This window comes from Dendrobates tinctorius, unplaced genomic scaffold (assembly GCF_039654945.1).
Source record: "Dendrobates tinctorius isolate UK_male_01 unplaced genomic scaffold, ASM3965494v1 ptg000133l, whole genome shotgun sequence".
NCBI classification, from domain to species: domain Eukaryota; kingdom Metazoa; phylum Chordata; class Amphibia; order Anura; family Dendrobatidae; genus Dendrobates; species Dendrobates tinctorius.
This window is the reverse complement of record NW_027361801.1, coordinates 16,603,092-16,626,322: the sequence shown is the minus strand read 5'-3', so window position 1 is coordinate 16,626,322 and position 23,231 is coordinate 16,603,092.

The following is a 23,231-nucleotide window of genomic DNA, read 5'->3' as shown; positions in this document are numbered from 1 at the left end:
CAGCGGTTACTCCATCTACCGCACGGTGGACCCCGAGCGGTGAACGCACTTTATTTTAATTTTATTTAGTGCGTTCCACCGCTCTGAGCATAATACTAGCGCCAGGGTCTGGCTGGAGATGGCAGATCAGCAGCAATTGTTGCAATGCGTGCGACAGCTCGAGGCTCGCTTGGCTACCCTTGAGAGGTCCCTCGCAGCTTCGCAGGCAACAGATGCTTCAGTTCAGGCACTCACAGATGCGGTAGGGCGTATGTCCATGTCCGCCCTTGCGCCGACAGTTACCCGCCTCCCGTTACCCGAGAAATATTCTGGGGATGGCACCTCTTGTAGGGGTTTTATCAGTCAGTGCTTGATCCACCTGGAGCTGCTGGCTGTGCAATTCCCTACGGAGCGGGCCAAAGTGGCCTTCATTATATCCCTACTGTCGGGCAAGGCACTGGAATGGGCTACGCCGCTATGGGAGCATGGTAACCCCGAGATTCGGACGGCTGCCAACTTGCTAACTGCCATCAAGCAGGTATTTCTCGGTCCGCGGGTCATGCACAACACATCTCTGCAGCTACTCACCCTTACTCAGGGGTCACTCTTGGTTAGCCTGTATGCCGTTCGTTTTCGGACACTGGTGTCCGAGTTGGAATGGTCTGACAAGGCCCTTATCCCCGTTTTTTGGCGAGGTTTAGCAGAGCACGTGAAGGATGCTCTCTCCACTAGAGAGATCCCCACCAGCTTGGAGGAGTTGATTTCCTTTTCCTCACGTATCGACCTCCGTTTTTCGGAGCGCGGTATGGAGTGGGCTCACTCCAAGCGAAGAGCTGTTTCAGCTCCTAAATTTTTCGAACCTCTTGAGCTGTCAGAGCCAGAGGTCTTACCCCCTGAGCCCATGGAGGTGTCTCGTACTAATTTTAATACGGACTCAGACCAGGAATCCGTTTGCGGTTGTCACCATGTATGTGCAGTTTCTCCGGAAGCCAGCTCCCCGCAATGGTCAGAGTCTGAGCCAGTTGTCGAGACCTTTGTCCCTCCTCATCTTAGGGCTCTGGTACTCGCCTGGACGCATGACTCCAATGCGTCTCGCCACCGAGGCTACATGCAAGTCTCGAAGCTCTTGGTCGGAGCATATTGGTGGCCCCATAGAGCTCAGGACATCAAAAAAATTATCCAGGCCTGTACCTCTTGTGCTCAGGACACCCTTCCTAGGCGGAGACTGGTGACGGTCGTAGATTCACGGTGGTGCTCTGCTACAGCGCCCGCTCCCGTTATTTCTCAGGTTTCCCTTCTGAAACCTGGTGACCTTGATTCCACTAATGCCATCCAAGTGTCCCGGTTCACGGTAACACCTACCAGGACACTAAGCTCGCCTTTGGGCGAGTTTGAGCCCTATGCCACTGTTGGGCACGGGATGGTGGACCGGAGGTTTCAGGGAGGAGGGGGCCCTAGGAGGGGGGGTAAGGTTAGGAATCTGGTTTCTATCATGCCTATGCGGCAATCCAGATCCTCACATTTGTCTCCAGAGGCTAAGTCCTTCTTCCCAGCTTCTGAGCATGCTCTTGGGACAAGCTCCCATTGGAGTTCAGGAGTCAGGTGCTCAGGTCCTGCTCCTGATTCCACCGGTTCTGCTCAAGGCTCTGGAGATTTCCGGCAGGTCCCGTATGCTATAAAAAGTGCGCATGGCCGTTCCGCCATGCACTAGTATTTCATACTTGCTGCTGTGTGTTTGCTGATGGATGCTTGGACTGGTGAATGGCACATTAAATACCCCCTTCCTTGGTTATTACGTAAGTGTGAGTGATTGTGTTCAGCCAGTATTAGCGCCAGCGCACCCAAGCTTCAGCCTTGCCAGCAGCTAAGCGTCCTGCATCGCGCTGCAAGCGTAGCAGTGCCTTTTCTGCGGCTCAGTTCTCGCCGCGCTGTGGTAGCAGCTGTTTGGGCGTTCGCAGTTGCGACATCTCGCATCCTATTTTTACGGTATGTCTTGAGGGGATAGTCCTGGTGTTTAAGGCTATTTCTGTGACCTCTAATACCGTGTCCACATCGCTGAAGTCTGTGACCCTATACAGACTCAGCATTATTTATGTTTTTGTTGGCAGCTCTGTGCATATAACAAATCTGCTTTAGTGCACTGGGTGCAGCTAAAACCCTGTGCACATTACCGCCTGAGTGCCCTGCCTCTTTTAGCAGCGGTTACTCCATCTACCGCACGGTGGACCCTGAGCGGTGAACGCACTTTATTTTAATTTTATTTAGTGCGTTCCATCGCTCATAACACACAGTCCTCCTCTTCAGGTGGCAGGTCTCTGCCATTTAGATCAGCTTCATTACCTACTGTCACCACTATAGGGAGCCTGGATGGAGAACTCACGACTCCTCTGTCAACACAGCCAGCTCCACCACCCTCACCAGAAGCCAGAGGTAAACCAGAAAATGAGTTCACAACAGCAGTCCATATAATAGTGATATTGTCAGTACTCTGAATATTTTTGGTTACCGTTTGGGCATGCCTGCTCTTTTTCAAGATGGTGTCTATTGTTTCATGTGCCCCTTGTCTTCCTGCCTTATAACTCCACCCCATACTCTAGTCTGTGCTAGAGTATTCTGCCTGTGTTCTGCTCCTGGTGGTTTCCTGGCTTTCCAGCTGTTCCTGCAAACCAGTGAGAATATCCTGCTCCTCGCTCTCTGAGTTCTGCTGTATTCATCTGTGTCAGTGTTCCTTCTGCTCCCGACTACTTGTGCTGCTTCCTCGGAGCCGTTGACCTTCACTTGCAACACGTAAGCTGGCTGCTGCTCTGGTTCTGCCTTTGTTTAATTAGCTGCAAAGCTCGGGACTGCTCTGCTTAATCTGAGACTTCCTACCCTTGCCTTCCTGGATAATCTAACACCTTGTTTGGACTTGCTTATCCGTGCATGGACTACACATGATCCTACTTGTTTCCAGCATTCTCAAGTGCAAACTGCTCTTCACAGACTCTTTTGCTGATTACATTTCCCTCTGAGGTTTCCCACAGACTTGTTAAGTAGTTATAGTTATTCTAAGTGTTATGGACTACAGTTTTCTCTGCACTTATTTGAAGCACGGTGTGTTTATAATATTTTTCACCTACAAACTGTGTTCTGTAGTGTCTTGCTCCATGCAAAAAGACTCCGGAGTCCTCCAATATAATTATTACAGATATTTTTAGACATAGTGAAGACGATGTCACCAGATTTCATATCACAAAATATATACATTATTAAGTAGATCTCTTACCTGATAAGGATGTTGAATGTATGCTGAAAAGCTGTGTCAATGGGCATCTAATCATTTATGAAGGATTAAAGGGGTTCTTCAGTGAGAACAAGTTATCACCTATCCAAAATGGAGCAGCAAGTCGGATGCCGGACTGCCTCTATATTCATTCTCTATCAGGCTGCTGGAAAAGGCTGATCGCAACGCTTGACAGACACAAAAATGAATGGATCAGTCTGGCTGGAGATGGCAGATCAGCAGCAATTGTTGCAATGCGTGCGACAGCTCGAGGCTCACTTGGCTACCCTTGAGAGGGCCCTCGCAGCTTCGCAGGCAACAGATGCTGCTGTTCAGGCACTCACAGATGCGGTAGGGCGTATGTCCATGTCCGCCCTTGCGCCGACAGTTACCCGCCTCCCGTTACCCGAGAAATATTCTGGGGATGGCACCTCTTGTAGGGGTTTTATCAGTCAGTGCTCGATCCACCTGGAGCTGCTGGCTGTGCAATTCCCTACGGAGCGGGCCAAAGTGGCCTTCATTATATCCCTACTGTCGGGCAAGGCGCTGGAATGGGCTACGCCGCTATGGGAGCATGGTGACCCCGAGATTCGGACGGCTGCCAACTTGCTAACTGCCATCAAGCAGGTATTTCTCGGTCCGCGGGTCATGCACAACACGTCTCTGCAGCTAGTCACCCTTACTCAGGGGTCACTCTTGGTTAGCCCGTATGCAGTTTGTTTTCGGACACTGGTGTCCGAGTTGGAATGGTCTGACAAGGCCCTTATCCCCGTTTTTTGGCGAGGTTTAGCAGAGCACGTGAAGGATGCTCTCTCCACTAGAGAGATCCCCACCAGCTTGGAGGAGTTGATTTCCTTTTCCTCACGTATCGACCTCCGTTTTTCGGAGCGCGGTATGGAGTGGGCTCACTCCAAGCGAAGAGCTGTTTCAGCTCCTAAATTTTTCGAACCTCTTGCGCTGTCAGAGCCGGAGGTTTTACCCCCTGAGCCCATGGAGGTGTCTCGTACTAATTTTAATACGGACTCAGACCAGGAATCCGTTTGCGGTTGTCACCACGTATGTGCAGTTTCTCCGGAAGCCAGCTCCCCGCAATGGTCAGAGTCTGAGCCAGTTGTCGAGACCTTTGTCCCTCCTCATCTTAGGGCTCTGGTACTCGCCTGGACGCATGACTCCAATGCGTCTCGCCACCGAGGCTACATGCAAGTCTCGAAGCTCTTGGCCGGAGCATATTGGTGGCCCCATAGAGCTCGGGATATCAAAAAATTTATCCAGGCCTGTACCTCTTGTGCTCAGGACACCCTTCCTAGGCGGAGACTGGTGACGGTCGTAGATTCACGGTGGTGCTCTGCTACAGCGCCCGCTCCCGTTATTTCTCAGGTTTCCCTTCTGAAACCTGGTGACCTTGATTCCACTAATGCCATCCAAGTGTCCCGGTTCACGGTAACACCTACCAGGACACTAAGCTCGCCTTTGGGCGAGTTTGAGCCCTATGCCACTGTTGGGCACGGGATGGTGGACCGGAGGTTTCAGGGAGGAGGGGGCCCTAGGAGGGGTGGTTAGGTTAGGAATCTGGTTTCTATCATGCCTATGCGGCAATCCAGATCCTCACATTTGTCTCCAGAGGCTAAGTCCTTCTTCCCAGCTTCTGAGCATGCTCTTGGGACAAGCTCCCATTGGAGTTCAGGAGTCAGGTGCTCAGGTCCTGCTCCTGATTCCATTGGTTCTGCTCAAGGCTCTGGAGATTTCCGGCAGGTCCCGTATGCTATAAAAAGTGCGCATGGCCGTTCCGCCATGCACTAGTATTTCATACTTGCTGCTGTGTGTTTGCTGATGGATGCTTGGACTGGTGAATGACACATTAAATACCCCCTTCCTTGGTTATTACGTAAGTGTGAGTGATTGTGTTCAGCCAGTATTAGCGCCAGCGCACCCAAGCTTCAGCCTTGCCAGCAGCTAAGCGTCCTGCATCGCGCTGCAAGCGTAGCGGTGCCTTTTCTGCGGCTCAGTTCTCGCCGCACTGTGGTAGCAGCTGTTTGGGCATTCGCAGTTGCGACATCTCGCGTCCTATTTTTACGGTATATCTTGAGGGGATAGTCCTGGTGTTTAAGGCTATTTCTGTGACCTCTAATACCGTGTCCACATCGCTGAAGTCTGTGACCCTATACAGACTCAGCATTATTTATGTTTTTGTTGGCAGCTCTGTGCAGATAACAGAATCTGCTTTAGTGCACTGGGTGCAGCTAAAACCCTGTGCACATTACCGCCTGAGTGCCCTGCCTCTTTTAGCAGCGGTTACTCCATCTACCGCACGGTGGACCCTGAGCGGTGAACGCACTTTATTTTAATTTTATTTAGTGCGTTCCATCGCTCATAACACACAGTCCTCCTCTTCAGGTGGCAGGTCTCTGCCATTTAGATCAGCTTCATTACCTACTGTCACCACTATAGGGAGCCTGGATGGAGAACTCACGACTCCTCTGTCAACACAGCCAGCTCCACCACCCTCACCAGAAGCCAGAGGTAAACCAGAAAATGAGTTCACAACAGCAGTCCATATAATAGTGATATTGTCAGTACTCTGAATATTTTTGGTTACCGTTTGGGCATGCCTGCTCTTTTTCAAGATGGTGTCTATTGTTTCATGTGCCCCTTGTCTTCCTGCCTTATAACTCCACCCCATACTCTAGTCTGTGCTAGAGTATTCTGCCTGTGTTCTGCTCCTGGTGGTTTCCTGGCTTTCCAGCTGTTCCTGCAAACCAGTGAGAATATCCTGCTCCTCGCTCTCTGAGTTCTGCTGTATTCATCTGTGTCAGTGTTCCTTCTGCTCCCGACTACTTGTGCTGCTTCCTTGGAGCCGTTGACCTTCACTTGCAACACGTAAGCTGGCTGCTGCTCTGGTTCTGCCTTTGTTTAATTAGCTGCAAAGCTCGGGACTGCTCTGCTTAATCTGAGACTTCCTACCCTTGCCTTCCTGGATAATCTAACACCTTGTTTGGACTTGCTTATCCGTGCATGGACTACACATGATCCTACTTGTTTCCAGCATTCTCAAGTGCAAACTGCTCTTCACAGACTCTTTTGCTGATTACATTTCCCTCTGAGGTTTCCCACAGACTTGTTAAGTAGTTATAGTTATTCTAAGTGTTATGGACTACAGTTTTCTCTGCACTTATTTGAAGCACGGTGTGTTTATAATATTTTTCACCTACAAACTGTGTTCTGTAGTGTCTTGCTCCATGCAAAAAGACTCCGGAGTCCTCCAATATAATTATTACAGATATTTTTAGACATAGTGAAGATGATGTCACCAGATTTCATATCACAAAATATATACATTATTAAGTAGATCTCTTACCTGATAAGGATGTTGAATGTATGCTGAAAAGCTGTATCAATGGGCATCTAATCATTTATGAAGGATTAAAGGGGTTCTTCAGTGAGAACAAGTTATCACCTATCCAAAATGGAGCAGCAGGTCGGATGCTGGACTGCCTCTATATTCATTCTCTATCAGGCTGCTGGAAAAGGCTGATCGCAATGCTTGACAGACACAAAAATGAATGGATCATGCCCATTGCCATTATATTCTAACAGGGATAAAAATTCCCCATTATGTTGTTATATGAGGAGACAGAAGGATTTGCAGTACCTTATGTTTACAGAAGAACTGTGGTTAGTTCTCCTAGATATTTCGAACTGCTGATTCCCTCCAAAAACTGTGTGCAAGTTTATCTAGAGGACCTGATGCTGTTTTGAAGGGAAGGGGTACAAAGAGTGGTCGCTCCAAATATTGATTTGATTTAGATTTTTTCTTACATTCATTCGCTTTACATTTTGTCAACTGTTAAAAATAAGCTAGAAATGACGTGGAAGTGCAATAAGGACTGCGCTTGCTTCTGGTAGAGTAAAGGGTTCTTTATTCAGCCAACGCGTTTCCTGAGCCTGCTGGCTCACTTCATCAGGCAGTGAGTCAGCAGGCTCAGGAAACGCGTTGGCTGAATAAAGAACCCTTTATTCTACCAGAAGCAAGCGCAGTCCTTATTGCACTTCCACGTCATTTCTGCAATTCTGTCCTAGGACCCTGTGCAGACTTGCTGCTGCTTCTTAAACGTTCATGGGTATTGTGACTTCCTCACAACCCCAATAGGTGAGCACCTTCCTTACTGTTCCACAATTTTAATTGTTTTATACGGATTTCACACAGTGGATGCGCCCTGTATCTCTCCTTTTAAAAATAAGCTATTAATACTTATTTTAAAAGCATTCTTACTTTCCAGCATGTTTCCATACCTGTTGCACATTACCAGTCAGAAGTTGACACCCGTTGATGCAATGGTTTTCCTTGTTCTTATTGGAATGCGTTGTGCTAAGATGTTAATGGCCATCTGGAATCCATATTGGTAGCCTGTCTTTAAGGAACCTATAGTATATTAGACAGTAACACTTCAGCTTATATTTGCCTTTACCAATCTTTAGTGGGAAAGCATATGTTTATAGTATCAACCAATTACTGCATAGTCTCGTTTTCCATGTTTAGTGAGAAATGTCATGTTTATAGTATGTGTGGTACAGTAAAGGGTGTTTTACTGGATGAGAGATACATTTCTCCCAGCAGGCTAATGTTTGGCCGGGTTTTTCCCTAAAGACAGGACCTGCGATGATGTCAGGGTCACATGATCAGCCCATGTGATGTTTACCTCACTTGTGGGAGGGGTTATGGGCTATGTAATGGAGGTTGGTATTTGGCACATGGTGAGTGTGTCTGGAAGTTACAGGAACTTGGCTGGACATAGCCTGATCTTGTATACAGGATCCCCTTGCTGCAGGACTATAGCAGCAAGACTCTCAACAACCCTGGGAATGGCACCTGGCGGATGCCGCGGACTTGGCAGCCGCTTAGTTAAGCTCGTCCCCTGCAACGAATGAGTCTGGGACCAGTGTTTCTCCAAGTTGGAGTATATTTATGTTTTTCCTTACTTTCTGTTAATCTGCTGTTTGCAACATGACATTAAACCACTGAAATTGGACTTTAAGCCTGTGTGTTGCCTCGTTACTGCAGCCCCGCCATTACCTACCGCAGCGAATCCCTACATATGGTAAAACATTTTGTACCAGGGGAGCCTTTGGCATATATTTCCAGTGATGTATTTGTCTGATGTTGATTGACATCTGAAGAGTTGGCCACTCTGCCAGAGGGATACTATATCGGACAAATAGAACTTGGTAGGGCTTGTGTAATACTTGTTTATACAAGCATTTGTTTCTATACAAATATAAGTTGGGGAAGACCTTCAGCTAAGACAGAAGCTCTGTTAACCTGTGGACTAAAAAGGGCACACCTGTGATGCCACAGTGTGGACCCCAAGAATTTCTCTCTCTTTGCTGTACTGCTTCTCACAGCTGATGTTACCGGACAGATTATATGCTACTCCTGGTGAAGTTTTTCCTGTGTAGTGTGCATTGTAACTACTTTAACTTTGTGTTTTATATTATGAATAAGTGTATGCAATATCACACATTTCCTATTTTCTGTAATCATTTAATTATTATAATAAAATAAATCGCCTTCTTTAAAGCCATAACCGACCCCTTTGAATACATGGCAAAACAGAATGTGAACATTGTAAGCTCAGACTGAAGTCATCAAGACCACGAAGGAACACGTAAAGAAACAAAGTGTAAAGAAACACTTGTGAGACAAATCAGAATATGTGTTAAACCTTAGATTCCTCAAAGTACCCCCCTTTTAGTCTGATAACAACGTCACACAACTATGACATTCTCTCAAGCAGCTTCATCAGCTTGTCACCTGGACTGGCTTTCTAATATTCCCAGAGGTGCTGAGCATTTGTTGGCTGCTTTGTAATTTCCCCATCTCCTCTGCTGCCGGCAGGAATCGCACTGCACTCAGGTGATATCCAAGCATAGTGGCCCAGTGGATAGCATTGCAGCGCTGGGGTCCTGGGTTCAAATCCCACCAAGGACAACGTCTGCAAAGAGTTTGTATGTTCTCCCTGTGTTTGGAGATCCCAGAGGAAACCAATGCAATTTCCTCCTACATTCCAAAGGGAATCTAGATTGTGAGCCCAATGGGGACAGTGACAATAATCTTTGTAAAGCGCTGTGGAATTAATGGTGCTATATAAGTGAGTAAAATAAATTATATATATATATTTATTATGTGCGTGTGATCTGATTCTCGGGGCGCAATCGTAGCATGCGATCGTTTTTGAATGCCAAACAGGCATGAGAAAATAATCACAGATGTGAGCTGCACCATAGAGAAACATTGGGGCGAGTGTAATCCGACTGCATCACAAGAGGGAATGAGCCATGCTCACCATAACAATTGATGATTTTTAGCACTGCACTTGAGGTTACCTTTACGATTCTAGCAATTTTACAGATTGATTTACCTTCACATCTTAACGTAATAATGGACTATTAATTCTTTTACTTAGTTGAGTGTATCTTGCCATATTCTGGCTTAGGCCGGGGTCACAATTGCAAGAAACTCGCACGAGTCTCGCGTCTCAATACCCGGCACTGCCACTGGCACTCGGGACCGGAGTGTGCGGCTACATGTATTTCTAAGCAGCTGAGCGCTCCGGTCCCGAGTTTCTCGCAAGTGTGACCCTGGCCTTATAATAGTTGTGGAATGTGGTTCAGCAATGTATGTGCAAAACACAACTAATGGTTGCAAACACTTTCTGAAGGCCAGTGATTCCACCAGTGAACTGACAATACTTAGATGTTTATAGGAAGCCATTACAGATGACAACCTGATGAAGTTGCTTGAGAGATTGCCAAGGGGGGTAAAACTGTCCTCAGAGAAAAAGGAGGGTACATTGAAAAATCTGAAGCTTAACCCCTTCATAACTGGAGGTATTTTCGCTTTTGTGCTTTTGTTTTTTTCTCCTCTTCTTCCCAGAGTCATAACTTTTTTTTTGGTTAAAATGGCCATGTGAGGGCTTGCTTTTTGCAGGACAAGTTGTACTTTTGAACGACACCATTGGTTTTAACATATCGTGTACTAGATAACAGAAAAAAATCCCAAGTGCTTTGAAATTGCAAAAAAAAAATGCAATCCCACAGTTTTGTTTTTTTTTACCATGTTCACTAAATGCTAAAACTGACCTGCCTTTATGATTTTCCAGGTCATTCCAAGTTCGTAGATACCAAACATGTTTTGGATTCTTTTTCATTTAATGCACTTTAAACCCTTTCCTACATTAGACGTACTATTCCGTCCATGTGACCTGGGACCTAAGTCCCAAGGACGGAATAGAACGTCTAGAGCGATCAGCTGCGCTCACGGGGGGAGCGCAGCTGATCGTGGCCGGGTGTCAGCTGATTATCACAGCTGACACCCGGCACTATGTTTCAGGGGTGGTCACGGACCGCCCCCGACACATTAACCCCCGGCACACTGCGATCAAACACGATTGCAGTGTACCGGGGGTTTAGGGAAGCATCGGCAGGGAGGGGGCTCCCTCCATGCTTCCCTGACACCCCCGCAGCAGCGCGATGTGCAGCGCTGCTGCGGTGGCCTCCTTCCCTGCAGGTCCTCGAATCCAAAATGGCAGTGAGGACCTTCGGGGGCCTGCAGGGAGCCGGCTTCCTCATGCCTGCAAAGCGCCGGCATGAGGAAGCCTCCAGCACTGCCTATGACAGATCGCTGATCTGTCACAGCGATCTGTGATGTGACAGATCAGCGATCTGTCACATGACAGTGATGTCCCCCCTGGGACAATGTAATAAAAGTTTAAAAAAAAGTAAGAATAATTTATAAAAAAATCGCTAACTAAATAAAAAAAAAAATTCCCTAATAAATTCATTTTTTGAAAATAAAAAAAACAATAAAAGTACACATATTTGGTATCGCTGCATCCGTAACGACCCGCCCTATAAAACTGTCCAACTAGTTAACCCCTTTAGCGAACCCCTTAAAAAATAAACATAAGAAACGAAGCAAAAAGTAATGCTTTATCATCATACTGCCGAACAAAAAGTGCAATAACGTGCAGTCAAAAAGACGGATATAAATAACCATGGTACCGATGAAAATATCATCTTGTCCCACAAAAAAACGAGCCACCACATAGCATCATCAGTGAAAAAATAAAAAAGTTATAGCTCGCAGAATAAAGCAATGCAAAAATAATTATTTTTTATATAAAATTGTTTTCATTGCATAAAACCGCCAAAACATAAAAAAACATAAATGAGGTATCGCTGTAATCGTACTGACCCAAAGAATAAAACAACTTTATCAATTTTACCAAATGCAAAACGGTGTAAACGCACCCCCCAAAAGAAATTCATGAATCGCTGGTCTTTGTTCATTCTATGTCCCAAACACCTGAATAAAAAGCGATCAAAAAATGTCACGTGCCCAAAAATGGTACCAATAAAAACTTCAACTCGTCCTGCAAAAAATAAGACCTCACATGACTTGGTGGGTCAAAATATGGAAAAATTATAGCTCTCAAAATGTGGAGATGCATAAACTATTTTTACAATAAAAAGCGTCTTTTAGCGTGCGACAGCTGCCAAAAATAAAAACCGCCATAAATAGTAAATCAAACCCCCCGTTATCACCCCTTAGTTAGGGAAAAATAATAAAATTAAAAAAAAGTATTTATTTCCATTTTACCACTAACATGAAGTAAAATATGTCACGAGAAAACAGTGTCAGAATCACCGGGATCCATGGAAGCGTTCCAGTGTTATTACCTCATAAAGGGACAGTGGTCAGAATTGTAAAAATTGGCCCGGGCATTAACATGCAAACCACCCTTGGGAGTAAAGGGGTTAAGGTTTATTTCACACTTGTTTCTTTACTCCTTGTTTCCATGTGTGTTATTTTGTGGTTTTGCAGCCTTCAGTATGAATCCGCAATATGCACATTCCAATAAGACAGAAGCGTATCTGGGGGGGAACGGCATCCGGGACACGTGGCCCAGGCGGAGCCACCTAATGCGTCAGTCTGAAGAGTCTCCCCTGGCGGCTGAATCTTGCCACCGCCGGACTTGGAGTCAGCAGTTTTCTGAGGTGGCTGATAAGTTGACAGGTGGCTCAGAGAGGATACAGCGTGTCGGCTCCCAGTGATCAATTGTACTTGCGTCTTTCAGACGTGAGTACAATTCAAGCTCTGACCACCCGGTCAGAGCGACGTGAGGAGCGTGATCAGATTATGTGATCACGCTGCTGACATAACTCGCCGGCTCACAGAGTCGCACATTGGCTAAACAATAGTGAAGCTGAAGACACAGAAAATTGAATGTAATAGGGGTGGGGGGTTATTTAGTGTGGGGGCATTACTGTGTGTGGGGGGAGAGATTTAGTGTAACGGGGCTCGGGAGATTTACTGTGCATGGTGGTATTTACTGTGGGGGGACATTTAGTGTAATGGGACTGGGGTATTTACTGTGTGAGGAGGTATTTACTGTGTTGGAGGAGATTTACTGTGTCTGGAGGGAGATTTAATATGTGGGGAGATTTAGTGTAACGGGGCTGGGGGAAATTTATGGTGTGTGGTGGCAGAGATTAAGTATAATGGGGATGATTTGAGGACACAAGTTTGGAGAGCAAGAATGGGACTGGTGCAGACAATAAGAGGAGCGGGAGAAATTTGAAAACAATACAGGGATCAAGGGGTGAGATGGGGGCATGCATGAGGAGACAGTATGGGGGATGGGTGCAGACACAGTATGAGGAGTGAGGGGAATATTTATGCAGGCACAGTTTGGAAAGCGATAGTGGTGGGATGGGTGCAGACACAATATGGAGAGTCGGTGGGATGAGTGAGGATGCAGTATGGAGAGTGAGAGGGTAAATGTGTGAGGAGACTATTGAGGAGAATAGTGTGAGGAGATAGTATTGGGTAGTGTGGGGATATCATGGGCGGACAGTGTAAGGTCACAGCAAGCCATGGAGGGGAGTGTGGTAAGGGGGAACAGTATAGAGACTAGACCCTATAGGAGGGACCCAGTGTGAGAGGCTCCTGCTGTGCTGTGAGAGGGAGCCGAGTGTCATGCCACTGTGCTCCGATCCTCTTGCATGACAGGATCGGAGCACAGCTGCGGAGGAAATGGAGAAAATAATTTCTCCATCTCCTCTGCTGCTGGCGTCAGCGTATATCACACTGCACACGGGTGATATACGAGCGCAGTGCGATGGTTTCACTCGCACCCAAAGACTTGTATGGTGGTGAGCGAGCAGAGTCTCGCTAGCAATCGCAGCATGCTATGATTGTTCTCTCATGCCAAATCGGCATGAGAAAATAATCGTAGAGCTGAGCTGCCCCATAGTGTAACACTGGGCCGAGTGCTATGCAATGTTTTAGCACATAACACTCGGCCGTGTTATACGGTAATGTGACTCCGGCCTAAGTCTGCAAATTGCCTATGTGCATGGAGGGAGAGGGAGGGGCTAAAATGAATTCTTGCCCTGGGTGCCAGAAAGCCTAGATAGACCTCTGTATGAAGAACAAGGAAAACCATTGGTTGAACAGGTGTGTCCAAACGTTTGACTACTTTTGTGTGTATATATACTGTACACTCAATGTATGCGTCGAAATTCAGACAAAGTACAATGTGTTATACTTAATACATCTGTAGACATACAAATGTGAACATCACATAAAATGTGCTCTAAGAATAGCTAGGAGAGCCAGAGCTTTCCAGATCCTCTATATTCTGTGGATATTCAATAATGGTAACTATGATACATCAGCATTATAATGATAATTGTAATTTTGATATATCACTGTATCATTAATACTTTTCTGACAAGGTTTATGTGAATGACTTAGGTGGTTTCCTCTAAATAAACCTGATTATGCAACAGAAAATGCAGCCACACCTGCCTGCTATAACAATAGGCAATGTAAACAGATGCAGGGCCTGTGCAGGCGACGTCTCCAGAACACTATGACAGATGGTGAACCAACAAGAACCTGTGATAAACTCACAGCAGCCATCAATATCAATATACAGTATACACATGTAGAGTTTTTCTCCTATAATAATAATAAAATACCAGTAAATATATTTTCTCAAGCATTCATCTCATAATTAGACAATTTCACTTTAACCCCTTCACCTCAAAGCCTGTTTTCACCTTCCTGTCTAGGTCAATTATTACAATTCTGACTACTGTCACGTTATGAGATAATAACTCTGAAACGCTTCAACGGATCCTGGTGACTCTGAAATTGTTTACTTGTGACATATTTTACTTAATGATAGCAGTAAAATTTCTTCGATATAACTTGTGTTTATTTGTAAAAAAAAAAAAAGGAAATTTGGCAAAAATGTTGAAAAGTTTGCAATTTCCAAACTTTAAATTTGTATATTCTTAAATCAGTCATAGTGCACAAAATAGTTAATAAGTAACATTTACCACATGTCTACTTTGCATCAGCACAATTTTGGAACCAACATTTTTTTTGTTAGAAAGTTATAAGTGTTAACCGCTTTCTGACATTGGCCATGTTATTACGTTGATGTCAGATCCCTCCCTTTGATGTGGGTTCCGATGGTGAGCCCACATCTTTCCCGGGACATGTCAGCTGTTTTAAACAGCTGATATGTGCCCACAATAGCTACGGGTGGAATCGCGATCCACCCGCGGCTATTAACCCGTTAAATGCCGCTGTGAAAGGCTGACAGCGGCATTTAACAAGCGCTTCCGGTAATCATACCAGAAATTCGCCCACCGGTGACTATTGAAGCATGCCAAAAGTAAAAAAAAAGTTTTTAAAAATATAAAAAAAAATAAAAATAAATAAAAGTTCAAATCACCCCCCTTCTGCCCCATTCAAAATAAAACAATAAAAAAAATCAAACATACACATATTTGGTATCGTCGTGTTCAGAATCACCCAATCTATCAATAAAAAAAAAAATTAACCTGATTGCTAAATGGTGTAGCGAGAAAAAAGTCAAAATGCCAGAATTACGTTTTTCTGGTTGCCACGACATTGTAATAAAATGCAATAACGGGCGATCAAAAGATCGTATGTGCACCAAAATGGTATCATTAAAAATGTCAGCTCAGCACGCAAAAAATATGCCCCAACCAAACCAGAGATCATGAAAAATGGAGACGCGACGGGTATCGGAAAATGGCGCAATTTTTTTTTTTTTTAAACAAAAGTTTACAATTTTTTTTTCACCACTTAGATAAAAAAGAACCTAGACATGTTTGGTGTCCATGAACTCATAAAGACCTGGAGAATCATAATGGTAGGTCAGTTATAGCATTTACTTAATCTAGTAAAAAAGCCAAACAAAAAACAAGTGTGGAATTGCACTTTTCTTGCAATTTCACCGCACTTGGAATTTGTTTCCAGTTTTCTAGAGTTTTCTAGTACACGACATGGTAAAATCAATGGTGTCGTTCAAAAGTACAACTCATCCCACAAAATCATGCCCTCACACGGCCATATTGATGGAAAAGTAAAAAAGTTATGGCTCTGGGAAGAAAGGGAGCAAAAAACGAAAAAGCAAAGCCGTAAAAGCTCCGGGGGTTAAGGGGTTAAAAGTTGACTAGCGATTTCTCATTTTTCCAATAACATTTACAAAACTTTTTTTTTTCTGGACCACCTCACATTTGAAGTGACTTTGAGGTGTCTATATGTAAGAAATTACCCAAAAGTGACACTATTCTAAAAACTGCACCCACATTCAAGAAGTTTATTAACCCTTTAGGTGCTTCACAGGAGCTGAAGCAACATGGAAGGAAAAAATTAACATTTAACTTTTCAGTCACAAAAATGATGTTTTAGCAACAATTTTTTTATGTTCACAAGAGTAAAAGGAGAGCCCCTGATGTCCCTAAACATTGGAAAACTCCCACAAGTGACCCCAATTTGGAAACTAGACCCTTCAAGGAACTTATCTAGATGTGTGGTGAGCACTTTGAACCCCCAGGTGCTTCACAGAACGTAAAGCCATGAAAATAAAAAAAAAAAATCAAATTTTTTCCTCAAAAATGATCTCTCCTGGGAAATAGTGCCCATATTGTCCCAGGTCAGCATCAGTTTCAGAAGTACTGGGACCATCACCTTCCTGAGTGCCAAACATTAAGGCCTTGATGACTACCTCCTGAAACTGAAGGAAGGTCCCCGTATTGCCTGCAGATCAGAACAGCACAAAAGCATTGTACATTGCCATCTGTACAATGTGCACGATTGATCTGAAAGATCTACACCCCCCATGTAACAATTGTAATCCAAGACACAATCTGTTGTGGTCCCACGAACAGTGACAAAGGAGCTGATGTCAAGGTGTAGGGGTGGTCAAGATAAGGACATCCCCTTTGTCCTTATACTTGACCACCAGCATGTTGTCGGTGCATTGGGCTTCGCCTTTTCTCAGCGTTTGTCTAATTAGAGGCTTACGGAGGCTTTGCTGATTTTTTCGCAAGGTGCCACATGCAACTGTACCTCTGGCAGAGAGGGTCTTGAAGAGCGGGATGCTGGTGTAAAAGTTATCAATGTAGAGGTGATAACCCTTATCCAGCAGTGGGTGCAGCAATTCCCACACAATTTTACCAATCACCCCAAAGATGGGGGGGCACTCAGGGGTGTTCATCTGGGTGTCCTTCCTCTCGTAGACCATAAATCTGTGAGTGTACCCTGAGGTACTCTCGCACAGTTTGTACAGTTTCATTTCATACCTGGACCTCTTACTGGGCAAGTATTGTCGGAATTTTAGCCTCCCTGTGAAATGAACCAGAGATTCATCAATAGCGATGTCCCTCTGGGGTGTGTACGCCTCAGCAAATTTTCTGCTAAAGTGTTCAACCACTGGCCGAATTTTATATATGCAATCAAAGTTTGGATAGTCTTGGGGAGGACACTGCTAGTTATCACTATAATGCAAACATTTTTGTATCGTTTCAAATCATATCCTTGTCATGACCATACGGAATACCGGTGTACTGTAGAGAATATCAGTACTCTAGTATTGCCGAAACTGTGGTTTTTGGATTATGCACATATGCAGCACAATGCCCCAAAACGTCATCATCTCTGCTGCATTTACAGGGGTCCATCTGGCATATGATGACGTGGGATTTTGCGTAAAAAATTGATGGGCATACAGGTTTGTCTGGGCCACCATAACATTTATTATTTTCTCGCTGAAAAAGAATTTGAAGAAGTCAATTACAGTGAGGCCAGTGGTGTCAAAAGAGATTCCTGAGCTGCCGATGAAATCCAGAATGACGGGCTGATAATTTTTTGGGGGGTGCAATACATATGGGATCGATTGCTGCAGGAGTTGCCTGGGTCCTTGAGCGCCTTGCTGGGGGTCCTTCCCCACTAGATGAGGAGGAGGAGGAATAGAGGAATGTGGGATCTTTCTCAGTGCCTGAATCCATGATGGAGGCAAGGAAGACGTAAGCATCCTCTGCTGAAAAGCGTCTTCTTGACGAATGTGCCATTTTTATTTTTTTTTTCCCAAACCCCGGGGATGTGTGTGTAAGTGCTGCTTTTACACGTGTAATGTGTGGGGCTTGTGTATAGGGTACTATTTTTTATTAAAAAAAAAAAGAAAAAAATGAAGGAAGAAAGAAATAAGAAAAAAATGAAAAGAAAAATCAGATGTAAAAAAATAAGTTTGTATAGAAAAATACATTGAACACATGCGGTGTCACTGCATCATATCCATAGACTGTGTAATTTATCTTGCGTAGATGGAGAGTATACGCAAGATAAATAGACATGCTGCGGTCTAAAAAGACGCGCCGCATGTCCATAATTTCGGGTGTGTCACCCGCTTTCTGACACATATAGTGAAGACGGGATTCATAAAACCCCCTCCACTATGCTGTAACATCTGGATGCTGAGGATTAAACGATGCGGCTGTACGCAGCGTTCAATCCGCAGCAAATCCAGATGAATTACGCCACATGGAAACATACCCAAAGAGGAGGGGAGGAAGGAGTTGAGGTACTGGAACAGGGATGGGGGGACAGGGACAGGAGAGGTGCTGCTGCTGCTGCTGTGATCAAAGGAGGATGACTCCAGAGAAGGACGCAGAACAGGAGGCAGGAGATCACACTGGCCACCAATAAACCTCTCTTTCAGGTAACACAGAGGGGCTAGAAAACCGCTCTGGACGGCAAATCTGAGACAAAGATGGGATTAATCAGGTGAGGCACCCCACCCATTGTGACGGCTGTTATTGGTACTGTCACACAGCACGGATGACAGCATGTCACTTTTTTTGGGTTATTTTTTTATTAACTTTATTAACATATTGCTGTGATTGGCTGTTCAGAATTGACCACCCAATCTCAGCGATCACCAATGCAGGGGGGCAGTGCATCCCCCGGGGTGACATGCAGGGATGGTCTGCTGTCAGGGACAGTAGCAATCTTAATGCGGTCACCGGACGATGACCGGAAATAGTGGCACTGTACTAGTACTGCACTGAGCATGAACACACCTCCCACAGAGTAGTACTAGTATGTTGCATGTCATAAAAGGGTCATACACTCCTAGTACATTGAATGGGTGTGCATATGTTCTGAATGGGGCAATAAAGATGCTAGATGACACCTCCAAACTGCACTTATCTTCCCTGAAAATTAAATTTGTTACCAAACTTGAGAGCAGCCTAATGTGGAGGCAGTGATCTTGATTCCAGCAATCTATCACTTACTGCTCTGCTTAAGCGGGAGTCACACACAGCAATCTAGCTAGCGATATCGCTGCTGAGTCACAACTTTTGTGACGTAACAGCGATCTCACCAGCGAGATCGCTATGTGTGACAGCGATCAGTGAGCGGCCCCCCTGCCGGTATCGCTGATCGCTGGATGAAACCTCTGGACATTTTTTGGTTGCTGGTCTCCCGCTGGCCAGCACGCATCGCTGTGTGTGACAGCGGGAGACCAGCGATCAGGTGTAAAAAATAATAAAAAAGATAAAAAATGTAGTTATTCTCACCTTCCGACGTCCCGCGCAGCATTCCTCTCTCCACGCTCCGGTCCCATTGATCCTTTGCACGAATGACCGCGAGACTTCGCGCTCCCACGAGACCGTGACGTCTCGTGGTCATTCTCGCAAAGGATTACTGGGACCGGAGTGTGGAGAGAGGCGGGATGGCTGCGCGGGACGTCGGAAGGTGAGAATAACAATATTTTTTTTTTTAAATTCTATTTTTTACAGGGATGGCAAGCGATGCCGGGCGCTCGGCATCGCTGTGCTGATCGCTGGTGAAGCTCACCAGCGATCACATAGCGACTTACCAGCGATCCTGACACCTTGATATCGGTGTCGGTATCGCTGGTAAGTCGCTATGTGTGACTCCAGCTTTAGTGTAGTTTTTATAAAATGAAAAACAATTGGCAGCTTTCTGCCTATGCACAGTGCACACAGAAAGCTGCCTGTCAGTAGTGTAGGTGGAGTTATACAGAGCTCAGCATTCAGAAAACTGTTAGCTCTGCAGCAGAGAAAACAGTTTTTAACCCCTTCCTGACATGAGACGTACTATCCTGTCCATGGGACCCGGGCCCCTATGCCCATGGATGGGATAGTACGTCTACCGCGATCAGCGGCGCCCACATGGTGAGCGCCGCTAATCGCGGCCGGGTGTCAGCTCATTATCACAGCTGACACCCAGCACAATGTGTCAGGGGCGGTCACGGACCGCCCCCGACACGTTAACCCCTTGCACACCGCGATCAAACATGATCGCGGTGTACCGGGGGTTATAGGGAAGCATCGGCAGGGAGGGGGCTCCCTCCGTGCTTCCCTGAGCCCCCCACGGCAGCGCAATGTGCAGCGCTGCTGCCGGGGGCTCCTTTCCTGCAGGCCCCCAAATCCAAGATGGCGACGGGGGCCTGCAGGAAGCTGGCTTCCTCAGTGCCTGCAAAGCGCAGGCATGAGGAAGCCTTCTGCAGTGCCTGTGACAGATCGCTGATCTGTCACAGTGATCTGTAATGTGACAGATCAGCGATCTGTCACAGGACAGTGATGTCCCACCTGGGACTATTTAATAAAGTAAAAAAAAGAATAAAAAAAAAGTGTTAAAATAAATTTAAAAAAATCGCCAAATAAATTAGAAAAAAATAAAAATATTCCCCCAAATAAATCCATTTTTTAGAAATAAAAAAAAAAACAATAAAAGTACACTTATTAGGCATCGCCGCGTCCATAACGACCCTCCCTATAAAACTGTCCCATTAGTTAACCCCTTTAGCGAACCCCTTAAAAAATAAAAATAAAAAACGAAGCAAAAAATAATGATTTATTATCATACCGCCAAACAAAAAGTGTAATAACGCGCGATCAAAAAGACGCATATAAATATCCATGGTACCACTGAAAACGTCATCTTGTCCCGCAAAAAACGAGCCACCATACAGCATCATCAGCGAAAAAATAAAAAAGTTATAGCTCGCAGAATAAAGCGATGCAAAAATAATTATTTTTTATATAAAATAGTTTTCATTGCATAAAAGCGCCAAAACATGAAAAAACGATCTAAATGAGGTATCGCTGTAACCGTACTGACCCGAAGAATAAAACCGCTTTATCAATTTGATCGCACGCAGAACGGTGTAAACGCACCCCCCTAAAAGAAATTCATGAAACGCTGGTTTTTGTTCATTCTGCGTCCCAAAAATCGGAATAAAAAGCGATCAAAAAATGTCACTTGCCCGAAAATGGTACCAATAAAAACGTCAACTTGTCCCACAAAAAATAAGACCTCACATGACTCGGTGGGTCAAAATACGGAAAAATTAGAGCTCTCAATATGTGGTGATGCAAAAACTATTTTTACAATAAAAAGCGTCTTTTAGCGTGTGACAGCCGCCAAACATAAAAACCGCCATAAATAGTAAATCAAACCCCCCGTTATCACCCCCTTAGTTAGGGAAAAATAATAAAATAAAAAAATGTATTTATTTCCATTTTTCCATTAGGGTTAGGGTTAGGGCTAGGGTTAGGGTTAGGGCTAGGGTTAGGGTTAGGGCTAGGGTTAGGGTTAGGGCTGAGATTAGGGTTAGGGGTGTTTTGGGGTTCGGGTTGGAGTTAGAATTGGGGGTTTCCACTGTTTGGGCACATCAGGGGCTCTCCAAATGCAACATGGCGTCTGATCTCAATTCCAGCCAATTCTGAGTTGAAAAAGTCAAATGGTGCTCCTTCCCTTCCAAGCTCTGCCATGCGCCCAAACAGTGTTTTACCCCCACATGTAGGGTATCAGCCTACTCAGGTCAAATTGCAAAGCAATTTTTGGGGTCCAATTTCTCCTGTTACCCTTGGGAAAATAAAAAAATTGGGGACTAATTGATCATGTTTGTGGAAAAAATACGATTTTTTTATTTTCATGCCCGGGCATTATAAACTTCTGTGAAGCCCTTGGGGGTTCAAAGTTTTCACCACACATCTAGATAAGTTCCTTAGGGGGTCTCGTTTCCAAAATGGGGTCATTTGTGGGGTTTTCCACTGTTTAGGTACATTAGGGGCTCTCCAAAGGCAACATGACACCCGCAGACCATTCCATCAAAGTCTGCATTCCAAAACGTCACTACTTCCCTTCCGAGCCCTGACGTGTGTCCATACAGTAGTTTTCTCCCACATATGGGGTGTCAGCGTACTCATGACAAATTGGACAACAACTTTTGGCATCCAGTTTCTCCTGTTACCCTTGGGAAAATGAAAAAATTGGGGACTAATTGATCATGTTTGTGGAAAAAATACGATTTTTTTATTTTCATGCCCGGGCATTATAAACTTCTGTGAAGCCCTTGGGGGTTAAAAGTGCTCACCACACATCTAGATTAGTTCCTTAGAGGGTCTCGTTTCCAAAATGGGGTCATTTGTGGGGGGTTTCCACTGTTTAGGTACATTAGGGGCTCTCCAAAGGCAACATGACACCCGCAGAACATTCCCTCAAAGTCTGCATTCCAAAACGTCACTACTTCCCTTCCGAGCCCCGACGTGTGTCCATACAGTAGTTTTCTCCCACATATGGGGCGTCAGCGTACTCAGGACAAATTGGACAACAACTTTTGTGGTCCAATTTCTCCTGGTACCCTTGGGAAAATAAAAAAATGGTGACTAAAAAATCATGTTTGTGGAAAAAATACGAATTTTTTATTTTCACGCCCGGGCGTTATAAACTTCTGTGAAGCACTGGGGGGTTCAAAGTGCTCACCACACATCTAGATAAGTTCCTTGGGGGGTCTAGTTTACAAAATGGTGTCATTTGTGGGGGGTTTCCACTGTTTAGGTACATCAGGGGTTTTCCAATCGCGACATGGTGTCCGATCTCAATTCCAGCCAAAAATGTCAAATGGCGCTGCTTCCCTTCCGAGCTCTGCCATGCGCCCAAATAGTGGTTTACCCCCACATGTGGGGTATCAGCGTACTCAGGACAAATTGCACAATAACTTTTAGGGTCCTGTTACCCTTGGAAAAATAAGAATTGAGGGTGAAAAGATCATGTTTGTGGAAAAAATATGATTTTTTAATTGTACAGCTTTATGTTATAAACTTCTGTGAAGCCCTTGGGGGTTCAAAGTTCTCACCACACATCTAGATAAGTTCCTTAGGGGGTCTAGTTTCCAAAATGGTGTCATTTGTGGAGGGTTTCCACTGTTTTGGTACATCAGGGGTTTTCCAATTGCGACATGGTGTCCGATCTCAATTCCAGCCAAAAACGTCAAATGGCGCTGCTTCCCTTCCGAGCTCTGCCATGCGCCCAAATAGTGGTTTACCCCCACATGTGGGGTATCAGCGTACTCAGGACAAATTGTACAATAACTTTTAGGGTCCTGTTACCCTCGGGGAAAATAAAAATTGGGGTGAAAAGATCATTTTTGTGGAAAAAATATGACTTTTTAATTGTACCGCTGTACGTTATAAACTTCTGTGAAGCCCTTGTGGGTTCAAAGTTCTCACCACATATCTAGATAAGTTCCTTGGGGGGTCTAGTTTCCAAAATGGGGTCACTTGTAGGGGGTTT